The following is a 13,423-nucleotide window of genomic DNA, read 5'->3' on the forward strand; positions in this document are numbered from 1 at the left end:
AGCAATAAAAGCCCACCTCTACAAACAAGAAAAATCTCAAATAAGTAATCTTAAACTACACCTAACAGAACTAGAAAAAGAAGAATAAAGTCCAAAGCCAGCAGAAGGAGGGAAACAATAAAAATTAGAGCAGAAATAAATGCAATAGAAACCAAACAACAACAACAACAATAACAACAACAGTAGAAAGGATCAATGAAACTAAGAGCTGGCTCTTTGAGAAGATAAATAAAGTTGACAAATCCTTAGCCAGGCTCTAAGAAAAAAAGAGAGAAGGCTCAAATAAATAAAATTAGAAATGAAAAAGGAGAAACTACAATGGATACCACAGAAATACAAAGGATTATAAGAGAATACTATGAAAAACTATATGCCAACAAATTGGACAATCTAGAAGAAATGGATAAATTCTTAGTCTCCTACAACCTCCCAAAACTGAAGCAAGAAGAAATAGAGAATCTGAATGGACCAATCACAAGTAAAGAGATTGAAACAGTAATCAAAAACCTCCCAAAAAACAAAAGTTCAGGACCAGACAGCTTCTCTGGAGAATTCTACAAAACATTCAAAGCAGATTTAGCACCTACCCTTCTCAAACTATTCCAAAAAATTGAAGAAGATGGAATACTTCCTGACTCATTCTACGAGGCCAACATCACCCTGATCCCAAAACCAGACAAGGACAACACAAAGAAGGAAAATTGCAGGCCAATATTGCTGATGAACATAGATCCAAAAATCCTCAACAAAATATTGGCAAACTGAATACAGCAATACATTAAAAGGATCATACACCATGACCAAGTGGGATTTATACTGGGGATGCAGCGGTGGTTCAACATCCACAAATCAATCAATGTGATACACCACATTAACAAAATGAGCCATAAAAATCACATGATCATCTCAATAGATGCAGATAAAGCATTTGACAAGATCCAACACCCATTTATGATACCAACTCTCATTAAATGGGTATAGAAGGAAAGGACCTCAACATGATAAAGCCTATATATGACAAACCCATAGCCAACATCATACTCAACAGCGAAAAATGGAAAGCCATCCCTATGAAAAAAGGAACACAAGGGTGTCCACTCTCACTACTCTTATTTATTCAACATGGTACTGGAGGGTTTGGCCAGAGCAATCAGGCAAGACGAAGATGTAAAAGGTAACCAAATTGGCAAAGAGGAAGGGAAACTCTCGCTGTTTGCAGATGACATGATTCTATATATAGAAAACTCTAAGGAATCCATCAGAAAACTATTAGAAATAATTCACAACTACAGGAAAGTTTCAGGGCACAAAATCAACTTACAAAAATCAGTTCCATTTCTATACTGTAATAACAACTAACAGAAAGAGAACTCAAGAATACAATCCCATTTACAATCACAACGAAAAGAATAAAATATCCAGCAATAAATCTAACCAAGGAGGTGAAAGACCTATACGATGAAAACTATAAGATATTATTGAAAGAAATAAAAAATGACATAAAGAAATGGAAAGATATTCCATGCACATGGATTTGAGGAATAAATATATTTAAAATGTCCATACTACCTAAAGGAATCTACAGATTCAATGCAATCCCAATCAGAATCTCAATGACATTCTTCACAGAAATAGAACAAAGAATCCTAAATATTCATTTGGAACATGAAAAGACCCCACATAGCTAAAGCAATCTTGAGAAAAAAGAACAAAACGGGAGGCATCACAATCCCTGATTTCAAAACATCCTACAAAGCTACAGTAAGCAAAACAGCATGGTACTTGTGCAGAAACAGGTGCACAGATCAATAGAATGGAATTGAAAGTCCAGAAATAAAACCACACATCTATGGACAGCTAATCTTCGACAAAGGAGCTAAGGACATACAATGGAGAAAGGAAGGCCTCTTCAATAAACGATGTTGGGAAAACTGTACAGCCACATGCAAAAGAATGAAAGTAGATCATTATCTTACCCCATACATAAAAATTAACTCAAAATGGATTAAAGACTTGAAGGTAAGAGGTGAAACCATAAAACTCCTAGAAGAAAATATAGGCAGTACGCTCTTTGACATCAGTCTTAACAGCATCTTTTCAAATACCATGTATACTCAGGCATGGGAAACAAAAGAAAAAATAACCAAATGGGACTATATCAGAATAAAGAGCTTCTGCAAGGCAAAGGCAACCAGGAACAAAACAAAAAGACGACACACCAACTGGGAGAAAATATTTGCAAATCATATATCTGACAAGGGGTTAATCTCCAAAATATATAAAGAACTCATAGAACTTGACAACAAAAAGCAAACAATCTGGGCCAGCCCCAGTGGCCTAGTGGTTAAATTCAGCATGCTCTGCTTTGGCAGCCTGTGTTTGGTTCCTCAGTGAGGACCTACACCACTCTGTTAATGGCCATGCTGTGCTGGTGGCCCACATACTAAAAGAAAAAAACATAGAAGAAGATTAGCATGGATGTTAGCTAAGGGCCAATCTTCCTCAGCTGAAAAAAAAGAACACAATCAAAAAATGCACAGAGGATATGAACAGACATTTTCCCAAAGAAGATATATAGATGGCAAACGGGCACTTGAAAAGATGTTCAATATCAGTAATCATTAGGGAAATGCAAATCAAAACTACATGAGATATCACCTTACACCCATCAGAATGGTTATAATTACCAAGACAAAAAACGACAAATGTGTGAGAGGATGTGGAGAAGAGAACCCTCATACACTGCCAGTGGGAATGCAAACTGGTGCAGCCACTATGGAAAACAGTATGGAGATTTCTCAAAAAATTTAAAATAGAAATACCATACGACTCAGCCATCCCACAACTGGGTATTTATCCAAAGAACTTGAAATCAACAATTCAAAGAGACTATGCACCATGTTCATTGCAGCATTATTCACAATAACCAAGACGTGGAAGCAACCCAAGTGCCCATCAACTGATGAATGGATAAGGAAGATGTGGTATGTATATATACCTGAAACCAGAAAACTCCTAGCATAAAATGGAAAACTCCTTGATATTGATCTTGGTAATGATTTTTTGGCTATGACACCAAAAGCATAAGCAATAAAAGCAAAAATAAATAAGTGAGACTATATCAAACTAAAAAGCTTCCATACAGCAAAAGAAACAATCACCAAAATGAAAGGGGAACCTATGGAATGGGAGAAAATATTTGTAAATCATATACTGGATAAGGGATTAATATCCAAACTATATAAAGAACTGATACAACTCAATAACAACAACAAAATTTGATCAAAAAATGGGCAGAGGAACTGAATAAACATTTTTCCAAAGAAGTCATACAGATGGCCAACAGGTACGTGAAGAGGTGCTCAACTTCACTAATCATAAGGGAAACGAAACTCAAAACCATAATGAGATATCACCTCACACCTTTTAAAATGGCTATCATCAAAAAGACAAAAGATAATAAGTGTTGGCGAGGATATGGAGAAAAGACCTGTTGTGGAATTGTAGATTGGTACAGCCACTAGGGAAAAACAGCATGGACGTTTCTGAAAAAATTAAAAACAGAACTACTATATGATCCAGCAATCCCACTTCTGGGAATATATCCAATGGAAGTGAAATCAGGATCTGGAAAAAATATCTGCACTCTCATGTTCATTACGGCGTTATTCACAACTGCCAAGATATGGAAACAACCTACGTGTCCATCAATGGATGAATGGGTAAAGAAGATATGGTATATATAAAAAATGGAATATTATTCTGCTGTGAGAAAGAAGGAAATCCTGCCATTTGAGACAACATGGATGGACCTTGAGGGCAGTATGCTAAGTGAAATAAGCCAAACAGAGAAAAACAAATACTGTATGATCTCACTTATATGTGGAATCTAAAAAAGCCAAACTCGTAGAAACTGAGAGTAGTATGGTGGTTGCTGGGGCTGAGGGGTGGAGGAAATGGGGAGATGTCAGTCAAAGACTATCCAATTATCTAATGTCCCTTTTCCTCTCCAGGATCCTTCTGGATGCCACATTGCATTTAGTTGTTGTGTCTCTATCTCCTCCAATCTATGAGGCTTCCTCAGTCTTATTGTTCACGATCTTGACACTGTTGAAGAGTACTGGTCAGTTATGGTGGAGAATGTGCCCCCGTTTGGGTTTATCTGACATTTTCTCTTGATTAGATTGAGGTGATGCATTTCTGCTAAGAACAGCACAAAGGGAATGAGCCCTCAGTGCATCATGTCAGGGGGATACGATGTTGCTATGTTTTAACACTGGATCACAGGTTAAGGTGGTGTCTGCTGGGTTCCTCCACTGTAAAGTTACTGTTTTTCCTTTTGTAGTTAATAAATATCTTGAGGGAGCTACTTTGAGGCTATGTAAATAGCCTGTCTCATCTCAAATTTTGCCCACTAATTTTAACATCCATTGGTGGATCACGCCACACTTTTACTGTGATGTTTGTCTAATGGTGATTTTATATTCCCCTTATTAATTATTATTAAACAATTCCCTCGCATATTAATTGTTACAAGTAATTGAAATTCTCCGTCCAGAAGAGCTGTCCTTTCTTATCTATTTGTTTGTTTACATGAGTATGAACTCATGTATGCTTATTTTATTCTGTGGGTTATAATCCAGTGCTATCATCATTTGTCTTGTTGATCAAATTCTTCTACCTTTGGCCATGGGGAGCTCTTTCAGGTTGGCTCCTGCGCCTTTTTGACATACTCCTATCCCTTTTTAGGACTTCCTTACTTTCTGGTATCTCAAGATGCTCCAGGCTCTTCTTATATTTTTCCTGCCCAGAGCGAGGAATCAACCACTTCTCCAAGGATACCTGGCTCCTTTTATTTAGAAATGAAGATTTGAACACTAGGTGCACTTATTGTCACTGGATGTCATCGCGTCTAGGCTCTCTCAGAGAACAGAACAGAATATATATGTACACTAGCCCATGCATGCACACACATCTATATTTCTGTATCGACCTGTCTGTAGACATTGATATACATATGACACATATATACATAAACACATATTCACACTGATATCTCAGATTCCAACCCAACAGCATGGGGTTCATTTAGCCTCCCCCTTTTCTGATTTGTGACTTCTTTCTCTAACAGGAGAAACCTGGCTCTAAACATCTACAACATATTTACTTATCTGTTCAGTATACACATAAAGTCATCTCAGAATTGCTGACTCAGACTCCTGTGAGAACAAATTTACTAGGAATACAGGATTTGTGTACATTCTTTTTGTCCTGAGCCTACAAGTCAAAATTTGATTTTCCAAAGGTGCTTAAGTGAGTTCTTTTCTTCCCCACCCCCTTCAGTGTGGTTCTGTTATTCATCTGCTTTGGGTTCATCTGTAGCAATTTGTGTTCTATTTAGGGAACACACACCCTGGGTAATTTTTACATACCGCAGAATTAAAATTCGCTCTTCAAGGTTTACAGTTCTACAGGTTTTGACAAATGTACAGAGTCATAAATCTACCACCAGAGTCATGAAACAGAACAGTTCCTTCCTCCCCACCCCCAAATTCCCTCATGCTGCCCCCTTGTGATCAGCCCCTCCCTACGTTCTCTATTTCTGGCAACCACTGATCTGTTTTCCATCCCTATAGTTTTGCCTTTTCCAGAACGTCATATAAGTGGATTCTTACAAAATGTAGCTTTCGGGATCTGGCTTCTTTCACTTAACAAAATAAATTCACTTTACTCTACAGATCATGACTCACTGTTATCATTATTGATTTTCTTGCCCAAATTCCCCAGTTTGGGCTGTTGAGAGCCATTTCAAGCTGGCTCCTGTGATCTTTGGATGTGACCCCATCATTTTCCGAGCATTTCTTTACTTTCTGGCACCATAAGCTGGTCCTGGCTTATTTTGTACTTGCCCATTCTCAGTCCTGAAATCCCAGGGCATTTTTCCAAGGAGCGTATGCATCTGGTGAATCTACTCCAGAGGGCCAGACAGCCTGTCCTCAGAGAGGGGGGCCTGGGGAGAATCTTGCTCATCCACTGCAGTGCCCAAGAGACAGGAGAGAGGAGAGGACTTTCCTCCTCAGAAGGCACTGAGGTGGCAGAACAGAGGGGCTACGTGCAGATGTGGTTTTACTATGTAATTCAGGCTGGTGGAGGGCACGTACCAACGTTGACATCATCGTGTATCTTTGGCTTCTCTGGTTTCTGGCAACATCTCCAAACAGCATTGCGCACGGAAGTCTGTCCAAGGGTTTCAAATATGATGCTAAGCCTAGGATGTCCCCCTTCATCGTGGGATGCAGTCTCGCTGCCTTTATACCAAGTGTCCTCCGCTTCCAGCCATTGATAATCAGAGTTGTATTCATCAACAAAACCCACCAGTGGCTTTCTCATCCAATTACCTCAGCTGAGGAACCCCTTGATGTCGACTTAAAAACTATGTTTAATATGTGCTTTAAAAATGTTTGATACTTTTGAAACCCCTTGCCAAAGCAGTTTGTATCAGAGGCAGGCTGCGTTAGTTCCCTGGTGTTGCTATGGGAACGGGTGTCTGTGAATTTCAAGTGACACCTAGTTAGCAGCTGGCTGTTAGCAGCTCTTTCTTTTTTGAAAGTGGGACATTTCTTCCTTCAGGTTGTGAACAATTAGCCATGGGGAATTTTACTCAGGAAGGAGATGCCACTATGTGACTGGACTCCTGCTCAGCTGTGGCAGCCTGGAGCGGGTGAGGGGCACCAGTGGGAACTGGCTCAGACTTGCTCTCAGAGAAGGACACACCAGCTGAGGCTGCCCTTCAGCAGCTGAGGCAAACTTCTCTGGTTGAGGCAGGAAAGCCATGCGGAGCCTGCAGGGTGGGTGACTGTTGTGGGGGTGGGGGGAGCTGTAGGTAGGAGGAACCACTTTGGGTGCCACAGTGCCTGCTGGAGTTCTCTTCTTGCCCAGGGGCCAGCACCAAAGACCAGATTCCTGACCCTCCCCCCTTAATTTGTGGGCTGCAGTTCTACCACCTGTCCCCAGGTACTCTCGAAACCATTAACATTCACTTCGGATGAGTTACATTTGTTGGCTGAACTGATCCCAGCATGTTCCCATGTTCCAGGTGTCACCCAGAAGCCCTTGCTCTCAAGAAGCTCTCCATGTGGCCAATGCTGGTCCAGAGGAGACTAGGGTGCCTGGGATCCTCAGGCCTCCATAGGCCCCAGCCTGGCCGGCTGCCCTGGCACACTGAGGCTGGACACAGTGAGCCTTGCAGCCACACCTGCAGGCACCAGTCTCCCTTGCGGAGTGGGTGAGGAGCATCCAGTGAGTTGAAGAGCAGGGTCAGAGGCTGGGTCAAGGGTGTGCTCCCAAGTTTTCATCCACAGGGCAAGTAGGGACCCAGGGAGGAGGCAGGTGAAGATTACATCTCACAGATGCACCAGGCCCGAAAAGCTGTGAGTGAAGCACGTGGGAACCAGGGAGGAAGTGGGGAGATGAGTCAGAGGCGACTGCATGGAGAGAGCAGCTATCCTGGACCAGGGCCTCAGAGATCAGTGCAGATGCTGGGTTTTGTTCCTTTGGTCTCTTAGAAGAGAGACCACTAAAAGGGTCCAGGAGAGGCTCATCCTCAAACTTTGGGAGGACTTTGGATGCTGACCTGGCCAGAGGGCCCAGGGCTGAGATCCCAGGACTATGTGTAAGTGTCAGTTACCACTCAGAGGGGATTCAGGGACAGTTAGAACAAAGCATCTTCCAGAGTAACAAGGAAGGGCACATGGGTGTTGTCACTCTTGAGAGTCAGCATTAAGTAAACTCATTTTTGTAAACAGCAAAAGGAAGAACAAGAGTAATGACTGTCATCTAAGGCAGTGGTTCTCAACCCTGGCCACACGTCACAACCATCGGGAAAAGTCGAGTCACTTTCTAAACCAGGTAATTTTAACCCAATGATCCAATGGCTCTGGGGTACAGCGGGGCTGGACTTTTAAACACTCCCTGAGTGATTCCAGCTGGTGGCCAGAGTAGCAAACTCTCTAGTGAGAGCAGCATCACGGGCCAGGGGGATGTCCCAGCAAAATGTCTAAGCAAAATTGTTAACAGGAGTCCCTGCCACACCCCCCACAGCTGAGAATGGGCAGGGTGGCTTCCCAGCTTTTGGAGGATGAGGGGGCTCTGGACAGCAAAGTCCACCATGACCTCCAAATGAAACCTGTGGGCAGGGGACCCACGAGGGACAAGGAAGCACAGGGGACTCCAGAGAGGGCAGTGAGGATGGAGTTGATGAAGGCCTCAGGTGCTGACTAATTGATGACCTTGGTATTTGAGAACAATGGTATTAGACTTTACGGGTGACACCAGTTGGAGGGGAGGGAGTCACCCAGTGGTGGCTGCCAGGAGAGAAAGGGAAGTTAAGGGACATGTCTGTGAGTCCACTCAAAAGTCACCAAAACCTAGGAGGTCATCAGGCCTGACTTCCTTACTTAAGAGACATGGAAAATGAGTCACTGGAAGGTGAGGGGACTCACCATGATCACACAGCCAGATGGGGGCCTGGAGAGACCAGATGCCCACTCCCTCGTCTCAGTCAGTGCTGTCCATTCTAAAAACACTTTCTGAGCACTGGGTAATGACATGTGCTAGCTGATGGGGATCTAGCGGAAACCCCTGTCCCCAAGGAGGTCGCTATCAACTCGCACATCCTACAGTGGTTTCCTATTGTGCTGTAACACATTACCACACTTAGTGGCTTAACACAACACAGATTTATTATCATATAGTTCTGTGGTTCAGAAGCCTGACATGGGTCTCACTGGGCTCAAATCAAGGTGCCGGCAGGGCTGTGCTCCTTTCTGAAAGCTCCAGGGGAGAATCCATTTCCTTGCCTTTTCCAGCTTCTAGAGGCCACCCACACTCCGGGCTTATGGTTCTCCTTCTCCGTCTTGAAAGCCAGCAACGTCAGGCGGAGTTCTGCCTCACTCTGACCTCCTCTTCTGCCTCCCTTCTCCCCTTAAGGACCCTAATGATTGCACTGAACCCAAACAGACGACCCAGGATAATTTCCCTATCTTAAGGTCAGCTGATGAACAACCTTAATTCCCCTTTGCCATGTAATAACACGTTCACATGTTCCAGGGACCAGGACATGGACATCTTTGGGGGATCAATATTCTGCCTGCCACACTTCCCTTGAGAATTTGTGACAAGCTGTTGTGGTGAGAGAAGGGCTGGGAATCTGAAAGGTCAGGACGGCAGAATTAGGTGTCAGAAGAAGAAAACGGCATCTGGTGATTATCCCAGGATGGAAACTTTACAATAAACACAGAGGCCAGAGAAGGGAGGTTGGCAACATAAAGGATTTGTGTACGCCTCTCTCACCTAATTACATACAGGTGTGTTTCCCAGAAAGTGGAAATGTTATGCAGGGTCAGGGAGGCCAAGCTCTCTCCCAGGGCCAGAGGCATCGTGTCTGGAATGAGCCAGAAGTTTAAAAGCTAACCTGTTATGAAGTCGGCCAAGAGAAGAGAAGGGCAAAGCTTCCCGGCCCGGCCCCCTTGAACGCTGGCTTGCATAATTCCAAGCAAGCAACCAGGAGGGTTTACAGGCTCCGGAGAAGCTCCCTATTTCAGCCAGCAGGTGGGCACCATAGAAACTTCAGCCTGAAAGGATATATTTGGAATGGAAATAATCTCCCTGTCTTCACCTCCCTGCTGCCCCGGAGATCCCTCCACAACGCAATCCTGAGCACATGAGCCCAGCTTAAGCCCTCAGTGGCTATGTGCCTCCTTCACCACAAAGCCCACGCTTCACTGAAGGGCTGAGGAGGCCCTTCACTACCTGGAACCTGCCCTCTCCTGCAAGCAGCTCACGTTCCTGAAAACACAGCCATCTTTACCTACTCCACGCCTCTGGAATAAATGCCCCTTCTTTCTCTTTCTGGAAAACTAACTCACCCCTCGAGACCAAATTGAACTTCCCCACGATTCCCATAGGAGCTGAGTGGCCGCCTCCTCTCCCTGTTCGCAGTCTGATTCTCCTGCTGTGCTGAGCACCTAGGGGGGCAGGAGAGTCATCATTTTCTTATATTTCCCAGGGACCCACTGAGCAAAGGGCCTGGCACAGGGGGTGTTCTGGAAATGTTCGTCACGTGAAGGAGGATTTTAGAAGGTTGGCATGCTATGCTTTCCCAGTTCCCCAGGAATTAGGAATCTGGAAGTAGAATTCAAATGAGTTTCATTAATGTATGAAATTGGACTAAATCCACAATTAAAAGAAAAATCATGTTGGCAGTTCTGCTAGATTGCTGGCATTCATGGCCACCATTAATGACCTCCCTGTATCCACACCCTTGGCTGCATGACTTCACAACTCCTCCCATTAAGAGGTGAAGTGTGCTGTCTCATCCTTTGAATTGGAGCTGTCCTTGTGACTTGCTTTGGCCAACAGAATGTAGCAGGAGTGGTGATGTGCCATTTTCAAGGCCAGGCCTCAGGAGGCCTTGAATGTTTCTGCTCTTCTCTCAGGACCCCTGCCTCAGCCATGAGAATAAGCCTGGACCAGCCTGCTGGAGAAAGAGAGAACAAGCATGGGCTACTTTGCAAAGTAGAGCCAATTCATCCTACCTGAGGCCATGTTAAATCGGCCAACCGCCAGCTCAGCCACCAGCTGACCAGAGTCTGCCCAGCTGAGCTGAGCCAAGCTTGGCCCAAACCGCTAGAACCACTCATCCAACCTGTAGACACATGAGCAATACTAATAGTTGTGGTTTCAGGCTCCTCAAATTGAGGGAGTTTTGTTACACAGCATTATTGTGGCAATAGATAACCGATACAGGACAGGTGATGGCTGAGAAGCAAGTGAGAAATGAGTGCTTGGATGTTATGGGAGTGGAAGGGAGGGAGGCAAGGGAATTCATCTTCTTTATTATTTTAATTATTAAAGTTTCATCCTGGGGAAAATGAGGTCTTTCCTCCTTTGAGCTACATGCACTAAGGCCGCTTTTCATTTGCTTCTTCCTGGCGTTCACTTGGAGAGGAGAAGCAGGAATGGACTCCAACGTAATATTTTCCTGAGTGGAAATAATTAATTCAATGCTTCCTGAAATAAGGAAGCCATCAGAGACCTATTTTTTGAACCCGCCTGGTGGATCTGGTATTTGCATTCTGGATACTGGTTTCAGGAAGAAGTTATGGGCCTGGTGGAAAAGATCACTTGAGGAAGGCTGTCTTTGGAACCTCAAAAATAAAAACAAAGATAAGAGCTGATCTGACCCTGCAGTTTTGACAAAAGTGGAAGGGAGCAAGCACGTCAGGGAGCTGAGGGCCTGGAGCCTGAAGGAGTGTGGGGTCGGGATGGGCAGCTGGAGGCGTCCTGAAGACCTGGAAGTGCGACTATCGACTCAGTGCATCCTGAGCACATGTATGTCTGTCTCGGATGGACTTGACCTTGCTCCTAACATTCCCTCATAACCCACTGGGCCTGATTCAGCGCTCACTGATTGGAAACTGCCCAAAGCACACTTCAGAATTTTTCTTAACAACGATGAGGAAAGAGAATAAAGGGGCTGCTCTTATTGGGCACTGAACTGTAGCCATCACTCCAAGCCCAACTCAAATCTCCCTGCTTCCCTGGGCTCCAAACTGGAAGGGCCCCTCCCTCCTCCGAATCCCACTTAGGATTCCTGAGGGCTGGGGGCACATATCTCCGTTGGCCTGATGTGTAACACAAGTGTTATCAAATTGCCAAACCTTTAAAATGGTCCTAGCTACTTCAGGTGCAAATGTTCAGCATTTAAACTGGCTAAATACACTTGGGAACCCCACACCACATATAACATGGCTTCCGTGGGAAATGTGTTCTGTTCTAAAACAGCCAGCCTACAGATGACCTTTTGTCAAGGCACCAGCCATTTCCAAGGTGGTCATCTTTGAGCAAGGGAGAAGCCCATTTCTCTGCAGGGCTTTTTAATTTTAATTAATAAATGCATTTAAAGATGTTTTGCATGATTTAACTGTCGCTCTAGTTCAGTTCACTCCTTTGATCAGAATTTTCCCCAACCTCTGATCCAAAAATTACCTCCCTTCCCTAAACAGCAGTGAGCTCTCAGTTGAGAAGGTTTCCTCACTTCCCTCCTTCTCACACACCTCAGCTCTGTGCTTTCTAAAGCGCTCCAATTACCGGAGGGCCATAGTCTAGAATCATTATTCCACAACAGCGGTGGCCACAAGAGATTGATCATCCACTTTTCCTACCTTGGTCCCCAGGAGCCAGCTTCTTTCCTCTGGAAACAGTTGTGAGGCTAGGCCCGGATGGCTACAGCCACTGACAGCGCTCCTTCCCAGAAAGGGCCAATGGGACAGAGAGGGAGGAGCGAGGGTGGAGACACCTGGGTGCAGCCAGCAAATTCAGCTAAAGCAAGACTGGCAGTCAACACATGGGGCCTGACTCCCCACATCAGAAGACTACTTTGCCATGATTTTTCTCTTTCAATCCTTCTTTTCTTATTTATTTTAAAATAATAAATAAATATGGAAATATGGAAATTTTCAAACACGCAAAAGTAGGAACATAAAATGAACCCCCATATTCTTGTCATCCAGCTTCAACAATTGTCTACTTATGGCCAATCTCATGTTATTTATACCTCTACCCATTTTCCTCCCTCCTGATTATTTGGAAATAAATCCCAGGTATCATAAATATTTTAGTAATTCTAAAAGATAAGGACTCTTTTTCAAATAACACAATAAAAAATACTCTTATCAAATCTGAAAGGACTCAATGCAATCCCTATCAAAATTCTAATGGCATTTTTCACAGAAATAGAAAACACAATTCTAAAATTTGTAGAGAATCACAAAAGACCTTGGATAGCCAAAGGAAGCCTGAGAAAGAAGAACAAAGCTGGAGGCCTCACGCTTTCTGATTTCAACAATATTACAAAGCCATAGTAATCAAAAAGGTATGTACTGTTGTAAAACAGACACACAGACCAATGGAACAGAATCAAGAGCCCAGAAATAAACTCAATAAACTAATATTAGACAACGGAGCCAAGAATACTCAATGGGGAAATGACAATCTCTTCAATAAATGGTGTTGGGAAAACTGGACAGCCACATGCAGAAAAATGAAATTGAACCCTGTCTTACACCACTCACAAAAATTAACTAATAATGGATTAAAGACTTAAATGTAAGATCTGAAACTATAAAACTCCTAGCTGAAAACACAGAGAAAAATCTCCATGACATTAGTCTTAGCAACAATTTTTGGATATGACACCAAAATTACAAGCAACAAAGGCAAAAATAAACATCAAACTAAAGAGCTTCTGCAGAGCAAAAGAAACTATTAACCAAGTGAAAAGGCAACCTGCAGAATGGGAGAAAATATTTGTAAATCATATACTGGATAAGGGGTTAATATCTAAAATACGTAAAGAACTGAT

Source organism: Equus caballus, chromosome 1 (genome assembly GCF_041296265.1).
Source record: "Equus caballus isolate H_3958 breed thoroughbred chromosome 1, TB-T2T, whole genome shotgun sequence".
NCBI lineage: Eukaryota > Metazoa > Chordata > Mammalia > Perissodactyla > Equidae > Equus > Equus caballus.